At 35.6% G+C, this 16,872-nt stretch overlaps 1 protein-coding gene across 1 annotated transcript in view; it reads right to left on the bottom strand.

The window, feature by feature from the left end:
• GRID2 (glutamate ionotropic receptor delta type subunit 2) overlaps positions 1 to 16,872 on the bottom strand; it is a 1,250,164-nt gene that overhangs the window by 1,140,497 nt on the left and 92,795 nt on the right. The gene's annotated exons all lie outside the window — the stretch shown is intronic.

Below are 16,872 nucleotides of genomic sequence, written 5' to 3' on the forward strand. Positions count from 1 at the left end.
CTATCAAACCTCTTATTTAGGACATGAATAGAAAAGTTTTTATGAAATAATGAAAGCTGAGACATATAATCATGGTACTACAATCAATCCCTGAGACTTTAAACTCATGCTTAATTTTAATTGCAAATATAGTATTTAGTGAGACTTTTTCCTATATAAATATCAACATTGGACCTAATTCTATAAATGATTAACAATAAAAAGAAATGCTTAGACTAATATCCTACTAATAGAAACCTGGTTTGAAAAGCAATCTCCATACAGAATGTATTGTACATGCTATACTACAGAATTCATAAGCAAGGTGAACCCTGGAGTCATCAAGATATTTCCAAGGAGAAGAAATTTTCTAGATTAACTATCCACAACCAGATTCCTGCCAGCACCTAGAAAAGCTCACTATCACTACCACCATCCGCCACATAATCAACCCCCTCTAGCTTTCTTCTTCTTCCTCAGATTCAACTTAGGTATCCATCCTCTCAATTATTATCACAACAATATGTTAACTTACTTGCCTCATATTTCTTCTTTTATTTATATAATATTGCCTTAGAAAAATTCTAAACTTGCATCAATTTAGCCACCTGTTTTTATTTTCTCCAGAGGTCCTTAGTAGCCAGGAAATCACAAGAGCTTTGCAGATTTTTGTCCCTGCAGATTCGATTGGTCCAGCCTTATTTCTAACAATCCTTCTATATATCATTAGTCAGTTTCCTCTTCTTGCTTCAAAAACAACTGCTATTACCTTTTATTATTCTGGTCATGCCTTCCCTCCCCACTAGTTATTGTCTTGGATAGTGGCATTTTTGTCTACTTCACTGAGAAACAAATAGCATGATGGAACAACTATCTCAAATAAATGTGCTCCAGTCTACAAATTTACTTATTAAATGTCAAGCCCTTATTACATAGTTCCAGTATAAGGGGGCAGAGCTATTCCCTATTCCACTATCAAGTGATCTATGATTCTCATTTTACTATATATTTCCAATCTCTCCCTCTCCCCCCCCCCTCTCTCTCTCTCTCTCTCTCTCTCTCTCTTTTTAATCTAAGCTAACATGCTATATTAAAAAAATCCTCTGAGAATCCTACAGTCTCCTCTAGCACAATTTAGTATGCTCCGCTTCACAATCAGTAGAAACCAGCTCTTTTTTCCCTTAAAATCTATTTATCCTTCAAAACTGTTTCTTTACTCATTAATACAATGAAACTGCTAACTCTTAAACCCATAAAATAGTCGCATTCCTCAAGATTTAACTATTTTTGTAGGTTTTGTTTGTTTGTTTGATCACTTCAGACACCTTTTTTTTATTTGATTTATACTTTGCGACTAAGCTTTCTCCCATAGCTGAATCTAGAAACTTCCTACGGACGTAGTGCCCTGGCATCTCAAACTCTCGCTCTACATCTAGACTTCTTGTATTCCTCTGATTTCTCCATCATTCCTTTTATCATGACATCTCAGATTGGCATTTAAGTCCTTCCGTGAACTGGATCATTCCTTGCCTAATGTGCATAGTTGAATTTAAATTCAACTTATTTTAAATCCATTTACAATAAACAAAAATACAAGGAATCGTTTGAATAATCCACATTTCTCAGTTCAAGAATTTCATAAAAATTTGGTACAATATAATAAATGCAAAAATAAACATGCATTTATTTTTTGCGGGGCCATTCCTGTTTTACTTCTGATATTTTTTTTTACATTTTCTCTTTAAGAGAAAATGTAAAAAAAAAAAAAAAAAAAGGAGAAAATGTAAAAAAATATCAGAAGTAAAACAGGAATGGCCCCACAGCTGTCAACAGGAAATTTCTGAAAGTAATGACCTTCAATTTGGGTTGTGAAGGTCACATATATTTTGCTTGGGTAAAACAAAGGAGAAGCAGACATTTATTACAGGCAAAGGGAACTCCAGCGCAAAGAGATAAAAGTCTGAAATGCCAGGGTATGTTTGGTGAACAATAAGCAATTCAATGCTTCCTCCTTGCAAAGTGCAAAGGGGTATATGAATGGGGTAATGGTGCTAAATAGGACAGCAAGAATGAATAGTTATTGCTACCGTATTATAAATTTTCAGTTAATAAGGTTTAAGTATAATAAATTAATGTGAGCGTAGAGAGTAAGTTGTGATTAAGCAATTTTAAATAATTTATTTCTTAATTTAAGTATCTCTTAAATCATAAATAAAATGCTTGAGATAAGAGGTAAAATATAAAATTGCAGTTCATCATTATAGAAAACATTAAATTCTAGGACAAAAAAATAGATGTTGTTCTCTTCTTATCTCTTTTTCCTTTTCTTTATTTCCATATTTTTACGATTAGGAGATTCCGAAAAGTAACATGTGAAGACTTGTATAACTTATGTTACAAAGAAACAATTTGATTTTATAATTCAACACAAATATTATTCTTAAATATGCAATAAATTACTTGTTACATAGTTCAATATTGATATAAAAACCATTTCTAAGTTTCTATATCAATATTCTAATGGTAAGACTTCTATTTCCTGAAATAATCAGAGTATAAGTGATAGTTATTTTCCTAGGCTACAAGAACCAATTTAAACACACACACACACACACACACACACACACACTCACACACACAAAGGATATCATATATTTTCAATGAAAATAGATGAAGATTTCAATGAATAGATGACAGACTTTGGATTAGTCTTTGATCTAAAACTTTGGAGACAGTAAAGAGAATACACCATACTCACACTGTGTACAAATTCATTATACATAAAATGCCTTGCTTCAGAGAGGCCTCAGACAGCATACCAAAATCCTTCAGACATAAAAAGGAAGGATAAATTATGGTCAAATGAAAGACAATATCATGAGAAAAAACTGCAAGCAAGTTTTAGAAAGAAGTTTCAGGAACATTCCTGTTTCAAAATGTTTTCACAGAAAAATCCTCAAGGTCCATTTTATCAAAATAATTGGAAGTGAGATTTGGTGTCAAATAAAAGGAGTTCAAATGCATAAATCTGTCCTAGAATGGTTAAGTCAATAATAATTTTTTACTCACAAAAGAAATGTCAGACCAATGGTGATATCAATAATAGATATGCACTCACCACAAGCCATGACTTGTGCTGTGAAGACATGAATTATTTCCCTCATTCCTCATAACAATTCAGGGAAATAGGTACTACAGTTCTATAAAATCTTGGCTACAATTCTGAAATTTAAAAACAATAAAAACTTGGAGTTGTTTTTGTTGTTATTTGTGTTTTGTTTTGTTTTTCATAAATCTGAAAGATAAGCCCTTGATAAATAGTGATGAGGTGAAGTTATTTATACTTTTTTTTTATTCCACTGACAGTGACTGTTAATATGTTTCTTTGCAAAAGTACAGATTGCTACAGAGCTGCTGAAGTTATTACACATTATTCAGGTAGAATCCATATCCACCATTTCTAAATTCTGAGACATATCTGGCCCCAAGAGTTTCAGATAAAAGACTGTTAGCCTCTATCGCTAGCTGCATCTCCTAAATGTAATAAAAGAGGCCCAAGAGCACACATATGAAATGTGCTCAAGGTAGGATTTGAATCCAGAAAACAAAAACAAAACAAAACAAAACAAAACTTCAGTATTCAAGGTCTAACACATTATGCATACCACCTCTGTTTAAAAACTCTTCTTCTAAGAGGCTTTAAGATAGAAGCAAAAGAACTTTCTTCCTTGACCAGGGACATACCAAGGCTACAGCTACCTATGGATCATTTCCCTCTGGAAAAACTCTGAATGTTAGATGAACTGCTCCTCCACAACAAAAGATAAAAGGACCACACTGAGAAGTAAAAGAAGCAAAGACCCCCTCTCACGGAAATCTGGTCACCCAGTGCACAACCGGAAGGGATCTCACCTGTCCAGCGCTGCTCCTGAAGGAGGGAGAGGTTTGTGCCCCATAGTAGGCACCCAATCCATGGGACCTGCACCTGAAAGGTGATCCCCCAAAGTGTTTAGCTTAGGAAACCAATAGGCTAACATCTAAGGGGTTCAAAGGCTACAGGAAACTGAGATTCTCTTTTTTAAAAAGCTCACATGTAGGTCCAGCAGGAGTGGCTCAGTTAGTTGAGCATCTTCCTGAACACCTAAAGGTTGCTGCTTCGACTCCAGTCAGGGGCATGGCATACCACAGTTATGGGTTCCATCTCCAGTCAGGGCATATATGGAAGGCAACCAATATTACCTCTCTCTCTCTCTCTCTCTCTCTCTCTCTCTCTCTCTCTCTCTCTCTCTCTCTCTCTCTCTCTCTTTCTCTCTCTCCTCCCTCCTTTCTTCTCTGTAAGCATGTCCTCAGGTGAAGAATTTTTAAAAAGAACTCAAGTGCAGTTTCACCTATCCCGGAATCCAGTGCAAAGCAACACTTGAAAACTGCATAGACTATATTTGAAGGAGATTTATCCACTAATCTTAAAGCATCTGCCGGAGGGGCAGGGGACATTTGAAACTCTCTCCAGAGACAAAGGCACCAGCATCAGCAGATGCCATTGTGCTCTCAGCCTGCTGGAGCTAGCTCAGTCTGGCTAGTTTGGAACGAGAAGTCTCCAGCTGCTTTGCGAGGACACAGGGGGATGAGCAGTCACAGCACTGGACTGTTGCCTTGCTGAAATGCAGCAATGCCCCCCCCTCCCCCGCCCGCCCGCTCTATGCATGGGCAGATGTGTGCAAGTAAACATGGCCATTTCCACTTTCCCTGGTAAGGTTAGCAAGCATAGGCAGTTGCAACACTTCCCTGCACCATGCCCTAAGCTGGTGAGCATGAGCAGTCATGGCAATCTCTTGTTCCCCTCTTAAAGCTGGGGCAGATAAGGTACTCTCTCACTGCATCACTGGAGCCCGTGGGCACCTGTAGTCAAGGCAATTTTCCTGTGCTCTTGCAAAAGCTGACGAGTGTGCCCCATGCCCTCTATACTCTCCAGCTGCCTCTCTAAAGCCACCCTGGGCACATCCTTTGATGCCCTGTGTCTGGAGGCTGACATTCCTGTGCTCCACAGAACTGTAAATATCAGAAAGGTAATCCTCAGCATCCTATCTCACCCTCAGAACACTGAACAGACAGCAGACTGAAGCAGACCCCAATCTTCCTGTGAGTAAATCCTAATTACCTACAGTGGAGCTTCAGCTTGAGGGACAGGCTTCATGTTTCCCACACACCTACGGGTTACAAAGGCACGCCCAGGGAACTTAAGCAGGGAAACATTTCTTGTGCATGCTCTTAGCTTCAATGTGGCTCAAAAATACCTACCAGAAAGGAGCTTATTTAGAGCCTAGATTTTTGCAAATGTCACCCGGGGACACCTCTACGTCTCCTGGTCTAGAGGCCACCAGGTTTTATGATTGTGGCCCCACAGGTCTATGTATATATTCACACACTTTATTTTATTTTTTAAAAATATATTTTATTGATTTTGTACAGAGAGGAAGGGAGAGAGATAGAGAGTTAGAAACATCGATGAGAGAGAGTCATCGATCAGCTGCCTCTTGCACACCCCCCACTGGGGATATGCCCGCAACCAAGGCACATGCCCTTGACTGGAATCGAACCCGGGACCCTTCAGTCCCCAAGCCAACACTCTAACCATTGAGCCAAACCGGTCTTGGCTATATTCACACACTTTAAAAGCCACTTCCTAAGGATATGGCTTACAATCACCTACAAGTAGTTGCTAAATGAGATTCTTCCCCTTGTAATATTGAGAGGTCTTGGCATACCTTCAACAATGAGGATCTATCAAGAATAAATAGACAACCAAGAGTTAGAGCAAGATGGAAACATAAGAATCATCACCTACACAAACCACTCCCTCAAGACTAAGAGAAGAAACTGTTTCATCTAATCCAGAGAAACAACTAAAAGAGTGAAGGAAAATGAAATAAAGAATTGTGTTCTAAATGAAAGCTCAAGACAAAAACCTTAGAAAAAGTACCTTAATGATACAGAAATAAGTAGTCTAATTGATAAAAAATTCAAAGTAATGGTCATAAAAATACCACCAAACCAGGGAGAAGAATAGATGAACAAACTCAGAACATGACCAAGATAGAAAATGTAAGATTACACCAAACAAGACTCATAGAGCAGAACAATACAATAAATAAATTGAAAAATACACTAGAAGGATTCTCAAAACAGATTGTATGAAGCAGAAAGGGAATCAGTGAGTTGAAAGACAAACCACTGAAACACACAAACAGAGCAGCAAAAGAAAAAATAATTATAAAAAAGGAAAATGTCTTAAATGACCTAGAGGAGAACATCAAGTAAAATAACATTCATGTTATAGTGGTCCCAGAGGAGAAAAGAGAAAGAGAAAAGGGTGGAAACATATTTGAAGAAGTAATGCTAAAAACTTCCCCATCTGAGGAAGAAAACAGACACTCCAGTCTAGAAAGCTCATAGTTCCAAATAGGAGACCCCAAAGACACCCATACCAATCAATATACATTAAAATTTAAAAATTAAAAATAAAGAGAAAATCTTAAAAGCCACACGGAAAACAAACAACTTGTTATGTATAAAGGAAATCCCAAAAGATTATCAGCAATTTTTCAGCAGAAACGTTGTAGCCAGAGGGACTGGCATGACATGTTTATAGTGCTTAAAGAAAATAATCTTCTAACCAAGACTACTCTAACCAATAGTTTATCATTCAGAATTAGAGATGGAGTCTTCAAGATAAGCAAAAGCTAAAAGAGTTCATTGTCACTAAATTGACCTCATAAGAAATGTTTACAAATTCTTTAAGGCTAAAAGAAATGGCACTAATTTCTAACGATAAAACATACAAATATAAAAATTTCATTATTAAAGTAACTACATGGTAAAGGTAGTGCTTAGTCACTAATAAAACTAGGAATATAAAAGAAAATCTAAATAGACCAATTTCTAGTAAGGAATTGAATCAGTAATGAAAAAACTACAACAAACATAAATCTGGTACCCAACAGCTTCACTGGTAAGTTCTGACATTCAAATATAATATATAATAACTACTAGAAGCCTGGTGCATGAAATTCATGCACAGGTTTAGGGGGGTGGTCCCTCAGCCCAGCCTACACCCTCTCACAATCAGGGGATGTCAACTGCCGGTTTAGGGTCTAAACCAGCAGTCAGATATCCCTCTCACAACCCGGACCCCTGGCTCCTAACTGCTCACCTACATGCTTGCCTTATAGCCCCTAACCTCTATGCCTGCCTGCCTAATCACCCCTAACCTCTATGCCTGCCTGCCTAATCACCCCTAACTACTCTGCCTGCCTGCCTGATTGCTCCTAACTCCTCACCTGCATGCCTGATCACCCCTAACTGCCGCTGCTTCGGCCCCACCCATCTAGGATTTTGTTGGGAAGTATGCCCAGAATGGCATCCAGAAGGTCATTCAGCTGTCTGGTCTAATTAGCATATTACCCTTTTATTATTATAGATTCCAAAAATTAAAGATACCTGCCACACTAAGTTTATGAGGCCAACAGTAACCTGATACCAAAACAAGAAAATAGCACACACACACACACACACACACACACACACACACACAAAGTAATAATAATAATAAAATAAAATAATTTTAAAAAATTACAGGCCAATATCTCCGGTGAACATAGGTGCAAAATTCCTCAACAAAATATAATGAATTTAATTCAGTAATACATTACTATGACACTATGATCAGTGGAATTTATTGTATGGATGTGAGGATGGTTGTGCACTCACAAATCAATCAAAATAATATACCACACTAACAAAATGACAGGTCAGTATGTGCTTAACTGTGAAAAGGGGCGGAGGGTGGTTGTCCAAATTTAGATGGACTGCCACTGCCCATGCTACCCTAATTGGAAGCCTCATGGAGTCCCTTCGAGTTTAGGAGATGCATGTCTGCATGGAAAGGAGTGTGGGAAGTTTCATGTATGCTTCTGGGAGGGAGAGCTGGCACTGGACCTTTGTTTTGAGGGATTTTAAAGGCTGGGCATAAAGGACAGGTTTTAGGGGAGGATCTCCATAGAATATTCTTCAGCTGATGTACCAAAATTAGGTTTATTCTCTCAATTTCATCTGTCCTTGGTTGTAGTTGGCAATGATTTACATGAAAAACTAGTATGGACTTCATTTGTTTCCTAGACAGAAAGCTTAAATGTCAGCGATTTGGCTGGAAAGAGAAGACCAGGCAACCGTCCTACTTTGGAGGGAGGGACATGTTGGTCCTTCCGGAGGTCTGCACTCATTGTGCAGAATGCTTTCCTGTCTCCTATTCCTAGACCAGGAGCCTTGTGAACAATTTCCCCCAAAATCTATTCAGCAAACTCACATCACTGGGAGTTTGAGTGAACTACTAACACTATATTGGTGAATACTTGTTTAGCTTTTCCTTTTTGAACACTTCAAAAACTAAAGGTCTGAAATTCACAGGAATAAATGAACTTGATTATCTTGAAAGTATTTAATATTATAATATATGATTTATAATCCCTTATTTCTTAAAAGGAATAAAAGTAGTAGAATTTGGTGGAAGTATGAGTTCATAAAATATTTTCCTATGCTGATTTCTTTCTTTTTTTCTAAATATAGGCAATGACCCACTTTTTATTTGAGAATCAGGAACATTTCTAACCTCATCGAAATAAATTTTCCTTATATACTGCTATTTTAAAACTCTGCATATATTAAAACTTGAACTATCGTCCATGTTTAGGAGATGCATGTCTGCGAGGAAAGAAAGGTGGGAAGTCTCAGGCATCTCTCATAGCAGAGAATAAAGAAAGTGCTACTAACGTATGGTGAACTACCTAATTTCTCATATAATTTTTTTCCTTTTCTATATATAGCAGTAATCATAATTTGTAATTATATAATTACATATAGTTATTAATTCAATGTCTGTCTCCGCTAATGGAATGCCAGTTTCATGAGAGCAGTGATCACTTACAATTGTGTAAATAAAAATAACTAACATTTTGTAGGCATTAGTAATGTGCCAAGCACTGTTTTAAATACTTTAAATTCATTAGCTAATTTAATTCTCATAACATTACTATTACATTGCACATTTTAAAGGAATAAATAGAAAGAAGTTCATTAACTAGTCCAAAGCCCAAATGCTAGGAAATTTGGGGGCCATTCTTCAAACACAGGCAGTTCCCTTGCGCTGGCATTCCTGTTCCTATTGGCTTGGTTACAAGTAGACTCTAGTATTTCTTTAACTCTAGCCCTACTCCTTATTACCAGAGTGATTTAGAAAAAGTTACTTGTTTTTTTCTTTTGGGGAAAAAAATAATACCTATCAGGAAGAATTGAAGATCAAATAATGTAGTCATATAGAAACTATCAGCTTCTGATTCCATGCTTGCTTCATTGTAATTAAAAAAATATATATTCGTTACATGAATGAAAGCAATATTATGATACAAACAAATGTAATATGCCCTTTCTAGTTCGTTTGTTTGTTATAGTTTAACCTATTGTCAAATTGCATATAATAGATTCCTTTGTGGAAATTGTGCACTTGAAACCTGTATAATTTTTTAGCCAGTGTCACCCCAATAAATTCAATAAAAGGGTAAAAAACTGAAATAAATAAATTAATAAAAACTATTAGAATAAAACACAGGAGTCAGGTCTTCATGAACTTGGATTATGCATATGGTTTCATAGATATGACACAAAAGCTCAGCAACAAAAGCAGAACTAGATAAATTGGACTTCAAAAAAATTTGAAAACTTTCTGCATCAAAAACACCATAAAGAATGTGAAAAACAGTCCAGGACATTGAAAACAGTTTGGCTCATTCAGATGGAGCTTATCCTGTACATCAAAAGGTGGCACATACTTGTGTTGCAGGTTCAATTTCCAGACAGGGCACATGCCAAGCGTGTGGGTTTGATACCCATTTGGGGCTCCATGGGAGAGGCAACTGATCAATGTTACTCTCTCACATCTATGTTTCTCTATCCCTCTTTCTCTCTCTAAAATCAATTAAAGAAAAAAAAATTTAAAAACCTATAGATTGGGAGCAAATTTTTGCAAATCAAATATGTGACTAGAGACTTGTAATGGGAATATATTAAAAACTCCCATAACTTAGTAATAAATGAGTAACTCAACTTAAAATGAGTAAAACATTTCAATATATATTTATTCAAGGAAGACACAAGTGTCCAATAAGTACATATATGAAAATATGTTCAACATCATGAATCTTTAGGAAAAGGCAAATAAAAAATTCAATGAGATACCACTTCACATGTACAAGAAGCATTAATTTTTTTTTTTTAAAGCAGGCAATAAGAAGTGCTGGTGAGAATGTGGATCAATTTAAACTTTCATGTATTGCAGGTGAGAATTTAAAATGGGCATTTATTTTGTAAAACAATTTGGAACTTCCCCCAAAATGTTAAACATAGTTATCACAGGACTCAGCCATTCAACTCCTACATTTAACTAAAAAAAAAAAAAGAAGAAAAAAAGAAAACATACGTTTACATAAAAACATGTACACAAATGTTTATAGTACAATTATTCATAATAGCCCAGAAGGGGAAACAACCCATCAGCTAATGAATGGACAACCAATGAATGATATGTCCATACAATGTAACAGTGCTTAGCAATAAAAAAGAATGGTACAACATAGATGAATCTTGAAAACATTTTACTAAGTGAAAATGAAGCATAGTAACCTCCATCTTGGATAAAAACTGCTGTGTGAAATTTTAACCCTGCTATTCTGGCTTCTGTAAACGTTTGCTTGCTTGAATAATAGGGGAAAATGAGACTACTCCCCATTCCAGAGAGGCCATAAACTATGCCCCAGACAGAGTTGTCAGTGCTGGCGCCAGGCCAGGCCTTGAGATATATGGTCTCACGGCCCTGTCCCAGCACACAGGACTTTTTCTCTGAAGGTCCAGAAGCCTCATTCCACATTTGGAAAACAAAGAGCTGAAAAACACATACATAGGAAAGACTTCCACTTTATTGGGCCCCAGAATTTGAAAAGCAAGATTTCCTCTGGTCCCGCTAGCGCAGGCGAAATGAAAAGGACTCCAAATAAATTTGGCTTAGTGATTAAACCATCTTCTGATTTACAATATAACAAAAGAAACCCGTCACAACAGGCCATGGTCTTATTTATGTGAAATGTCAGAATAAGCAAATTCATGGAGACAAAAGTAAATTAGCGGTTGCGGCCAGGGACTGGAGGGAAGGGTGAATGGAAAGTGACTGGTAATGGGTCTGTATCTTCTTTTTGGAGTAATAAAAACAGGTGAAAATGAGATAGGGTAATTGCGTAACCTTGTGAATATACAAAAAAACTTGGAACTGTATACTTTAAAAGGGTGAATTTTATGGTATGGGAAGTATATATCAATGAAATTGTTATTAAATGTAAATAGAACAACAAGTTATAGTTGTGATACCTACAGTAACTACAGGAGACTATGAATTTATTCATTCTGAGTTTCAGTTGCCATAACAATGACATAAAATAGTTGAGATCTTTTCCAGCCACGAACTTCTAATCATAATGACATAATGTTTTGCCTAACTGGAAAACTTAAAAGTTATATGATTACACACACACATATATATATACACTCACACACATTCCCCATACGTACCTAATTAGCTGCGTTTATGCTACTTAACAAACTTACATTTTGAAATTTATGATTACAAAAGCCTTAATTTCACATCTCTATAAAACCTCAACTCAATTAACAGATCACAAAGTATTTCCTTGTCAGAGAATGAGAATAACATTTAATATATGTAAGCCCAAACATTGGATTTGGCCGTACATTCATCTTGTTTCAGACAGGAATGCTGGTTAAAGAACAACAAAGAGAATGTTTCGTGGATAAAAAGCTGTCAGTAGAAGACAAAGGTTGCGATTCTGAGTAGGTGTGGGGGAAGCAGAGAACAGCTGCAGGTGTCTGGGGCATGGGTTCCAGGTGAGAGAGGTGAGAGAGGTAAAGGCAGTCAGAGGGCACAAACACAAACATGGCTCAGTTCAGATTCTCAAGAGAGCAGCCCGTCCTTGGGGTTAGGGGTTACTGTGTTGAAAGATCGATCTGTATGCTGTAGAACAGAGAAACTTGCATTAAAACAGTTACATTTTAGATTACATGCCCCGAGCGTCCTTTCTGATAGCTGCATGTTTACTTACTATCTCTCTTCTCATGAAAGTAAAATGTGGATAGCCCTCGGAAAAATGGATGAGCAGTAGTTATGTCTCTGACCAAAGCAGATGTAACTCTAGTTTTAAATGTCAAAAATAATAATGAACACAGCATCAATTCAAGAAATGGTATTTGAGTGGTAAAGGACTTGGAGAATATCTGATCATGTTTACTACATTCAGATACATATGTCACTTTTAAAGGTGTGAGGCAGCTCAGTGCCACTGCTAGTTAGCAACAAAACTATTAAATAGATCATGTTTGTTGTTTTTTGGTTTTTGTGTTGTTTTTTTTTTAATTTTGGAATAATATGATTGAAAAGCTAGAAAAACACTAAAAATTATAAAATCATGAATTTCTAATTTCTCTCCTCTCATTCACAAGGAAACAAATATAGGCTTTTCTTACCTCATGCTTTTCAATTAAAAAAAACTGTACAGGATACAAACTGCATCCCGTTTTCATGTTAAAGTGGTCCTTGGAGATATGTCCATATCAATACATAGAGATTTTCATCATCTTAACACTGAATATCATTCCACTCTTTAATATGCCATAATCCATCTAACCTTTGCCATTTCAAACACTGCTTAAAATAAAGGTTAGTGAATATGTGTGTGTGTGTGTGTGTGTGTGTGTGTGTATGTAAACATGTCTGTAAGATAAATTTCCAAAGGGGATATTAATTGGGTCTCATTTATATTTAATTGCATAACATATATTCTGAGGCAGCTACAGGGATAAATGATATCCGGTTGAAACTCCAGTTTCCCAGACCACAGTACCGTGAGATAGACACAGTAATCATAATCATTTTCTTTCATTCTCAGTTTCTTCCATACAGTCAGGTGACACAAATAATTTATTTTTTCTTACTCTAGGTATTGATTTTTCAACTATTAAACACTACATTAAACTAGAGAGCCCTCTAACTATAATACAATATTCAATAACTATTGACTGAAGTCAACACTAGGCTTGTTAACAGCATATACACCTGCATTATTTCTTCTTTATAGAAAACCTGAAGATGTGTACTCATACGTATGTGTGTGTGCGCACACACACTTATTTTAATTGGCATTTTAGTTATCTCTTTTGTCTTTCCTTGTGTATAAGCAATGAGAGACCTATTACTGAGAACTTGTGACTTTTTTGAGACACATAAAAATGTTTAATGATATTGCATGTAGCTTCTAAGAGCCAATAGTAATTTGTAGACAGTATTTGTGAGATTATCCTTCTCATATTGCCTATAAGAATTATGATATTGTTCTGACTTTTAGAACTGTTACATAAGTATCTAAAAGGTCTTTGAGAACTTAATAATGCAATTTTCCAAAATTGTTCCCATTGTTGGTTTTAGATGACTTGCAATGTAAGAAAACTTTTTAAAAAGGATTTATTTGCAACCTGTGTTTTATTACAATGTGACTCATTCTAGTTAAGTAATGTTTAATTTTATCGTATTTTAAATAAATTTATAAAAGTACTCTGTTGTTGATGAATGATATCCCCATGCTTTAGGAAACTGAATAAAAGAAATATTTTTATTTTCATTATTGTCAGGTCACCACTACTGCATTGGAGTTCATTATTCATAATCTATCCACAACTGGAAGCACTAATGTGCTGGACCTTGTCTCACATCTCCTGCTCTTCAGAGCTATCTTTTAGATCCTGAGTTCCACTAGATAGTAATATGCAAAAACGGGTTATAACCATTTCGAACACCCATAACAATTATGGTTGACACTCACTCCTCTTTTGACATTTACATGCTATCTCTGTCATTTTATGTGCAGGTCTTATCTCCATAATTAGGCTCTGACCTCTGAGGTGAAGTCACTGTATATGTTACATCTCCTAATGTAGTGTTTCTCCCACAGTGGAAGCTTAAAAATTACTAGCTATAGATGATTGTGTGATTATGATTATTCAAGGCACATTATTGAAATGAGAGCATCAAGCCACAAATAGAAAAGCACTTAGCACAGATACTGACATGCACAAAATCAATAAATGTTTGGTTCACTGCATTTAGCAACTATCTTTGGCTAAAATGACATGCAATTTTCTTAAAAACATAATGTAAGTACAAGCTCTATCTTATTTCTTTAGCACTTTAGTCCTATTTGTCCATTAACAGATAAAATAATACCTTGCTATTAAAGTGAATTCTGTCCCACTGAATAAAATAATGCTATTAAAATGTAAATTTTCTCAGAATACTTTACCAATAATGAGTCTAAACATTACAGATAATATATCAAGCCATTGAAGGGATCATTTTTAAATCAATTTGGTTTTAATAAGTGAAACCAAAGTGTTTACCTTATCTAATTCTTTTGTCTCATCAAAAATTTGATATGCTTAGAATAAAAGTTTATTACGCATTTCAAAAGGCATGATTTCTGTGATAGTCATTACATGTGAATTTTATAAAACAGTTTTTTATGAATACAAACATTCATAAAAGCATGAATAGTTTCACATTCATAGCCAGACTTCAGTTTAAAAATAATAACATACTTTTTATTAAATTTCAATGTTCTTTCCTGTAAAATGGAAACAACTCCACCAAAGATTAAATGTTTAGAGTATTGCAAGGAATAAAAATAATATATTTCAAAGTATGGCACATAATATATACCCAGTGAATGTTACCCTTCATATTACAACTGAATATGATATCTTGCTGTTGTATGTGAGACATATTATAACATCAAACAACTACAAGGAAGAACTATACCAGGAACAAGAGAGTTTACTATTAGCAAGAATGAAGATTTGGAGTTTGAAGTCTTGGTTTTAACATGGGTTCTGCTTAGTTAACATTTTTTTTTCCTCTTGCACAAATCATTTCAGCTAATTTTTACTTTCCTGATTAATGGAAATAGTATATAATAGCAGCTAAGCATGTAAGCTTTTGCCAGGTCAACAAAGTCAATATACATATATTTGAAACCTTTTTTTTCTTCTTAATATATATTTTATTGATTTTTTTACAGAGAGGAAGGGAGAGAGATAGAGAGCTAGAAACGTTGATGAGAGAGAAACATCGACCAGCTGCCAACGTACATGCCCTTGACCGGAATCGAACCTGGGACCTTTCAGTCCACAGACTGATGCTCTACCACTGAGCCAAACCAGTTTCGGCGAAACCTTTCTTTTTTTCTTTAAAGGGTTATAAAACTACTATATTGCACAGCTGCATTTCTTCATAATATTGATTATCTGAATGAGTTATTTATTCAACAACTGTCTTCCCTACTAGTTGTGAGCTCCACAGAAACAGAAATGATGTGATATCCTGAACTTTTTATGGATTCTTAAAAAACAGTATTAACTCTTTTTTGCTGTTATTATAAAAATACCTTATCATAGATGAATATACCAACAAAATATGTGAACATTCCAGCTAATTTATGAATAATTGCAGGATATTTTATTCACAGATATTTTAAATAAACTATTACCACTGGCCATCTTCATTTAGCTTAGAGCTTAAAAACAGTTTGCAATTTTAATGTTAGTGATTTTGATCATTCAATCAAAATATACCACTGAAGGAATTATGAATTACCCTGAACACTAAGAATAAAACGACTGAAAAGCAAAATGTTTGGGTGAAGTCTAAAAGTAATTTTAGACAAATGCAAAATAACATTTATACTTTAAATGAAAACTAAACTTTATAAAATAGCTTGGCTATTCAGAGGAACGTATGTGAAGTATACTGATTTACATAAAGTTATTTCTGTTAAGCATTGCAAATGTTAATTTTATCAAGTATTAAATAAATGTTTATTGAGTACTTACAACTATAGAAAACAGTAATGATTCTTTCAAGTTGGACATCAGAGAAAATGAATAAATTTTAAGAATAAAAAAACTATTATTCAGTGCAGAAGTTTGAACACTTATGTTTATTCAGGCTTCATGTGTAATTATTTTTATAAGAAGTAATTGTTTCAGCCTTGGTTCAAAGTCTGTTCTTCCAGTTAAAATATCAGTAGGGAGCTTTATGCACATTGTAATCAGTGATTTACAGATTCCAAAACCAGCTGCACTGCAATGTGTAAGACAAGATAGGGAAGTTTGGGCACTGTGAAAAAAAGTTTTCTAGAATTTATGCATTATGGGTAATATTAGTTCTTGAAATTAACCTTAAACTGATCAGTAGATTATATGATAAAATTATGATGTCTAGTTCACCATCAGTAATGAGCAATCTTCAAATAAAATCAGTGAAAATAAGCACTTCTTCACTTTTTGGCTAAGGTCAAGTGTAAATAGCACTGAATGAAAATAATTGAGAAATCATAGCATGTTATAAAAAAATATGTAACTGCCAGTGGTATTTATATTATCACTAGGGGCCAGTGCATGGATTCATGCACCTTGAAAGGAACTGTAGGCTCAGGGGTGTGTCTCTGCCCATCTCCTGTGCCTCCACCTGGTCCCTCCCACCTCGGCCCCCAGTCTCCTCTCTGCTGGCAGCACTGCTCCTGCCACCACTGCTCCAGCAGGGCAGATCTATCAGCAGGGCAGATCTATCAGTAAGAGTGGCAGCTGAAGCCCTGATCGCCTTTCAGGAGGAGGGGGAGGTGTAGAAACCTTCAGGGACAATCAGAGCAGGCAGCCACCACTTGCACCCAC

This window comes from Pipistrellus hanaki (genome assembly GCF_964339955.1).
Source record: "Pipistrellus hanaki genome assembly, chromosome: 1".
NCBI lineage: Eukaryota > Metazoa > Chordata > Mammalia > Chiroptera > Vespertilionidae > Pipistrellus > Pipistrellus hanaki.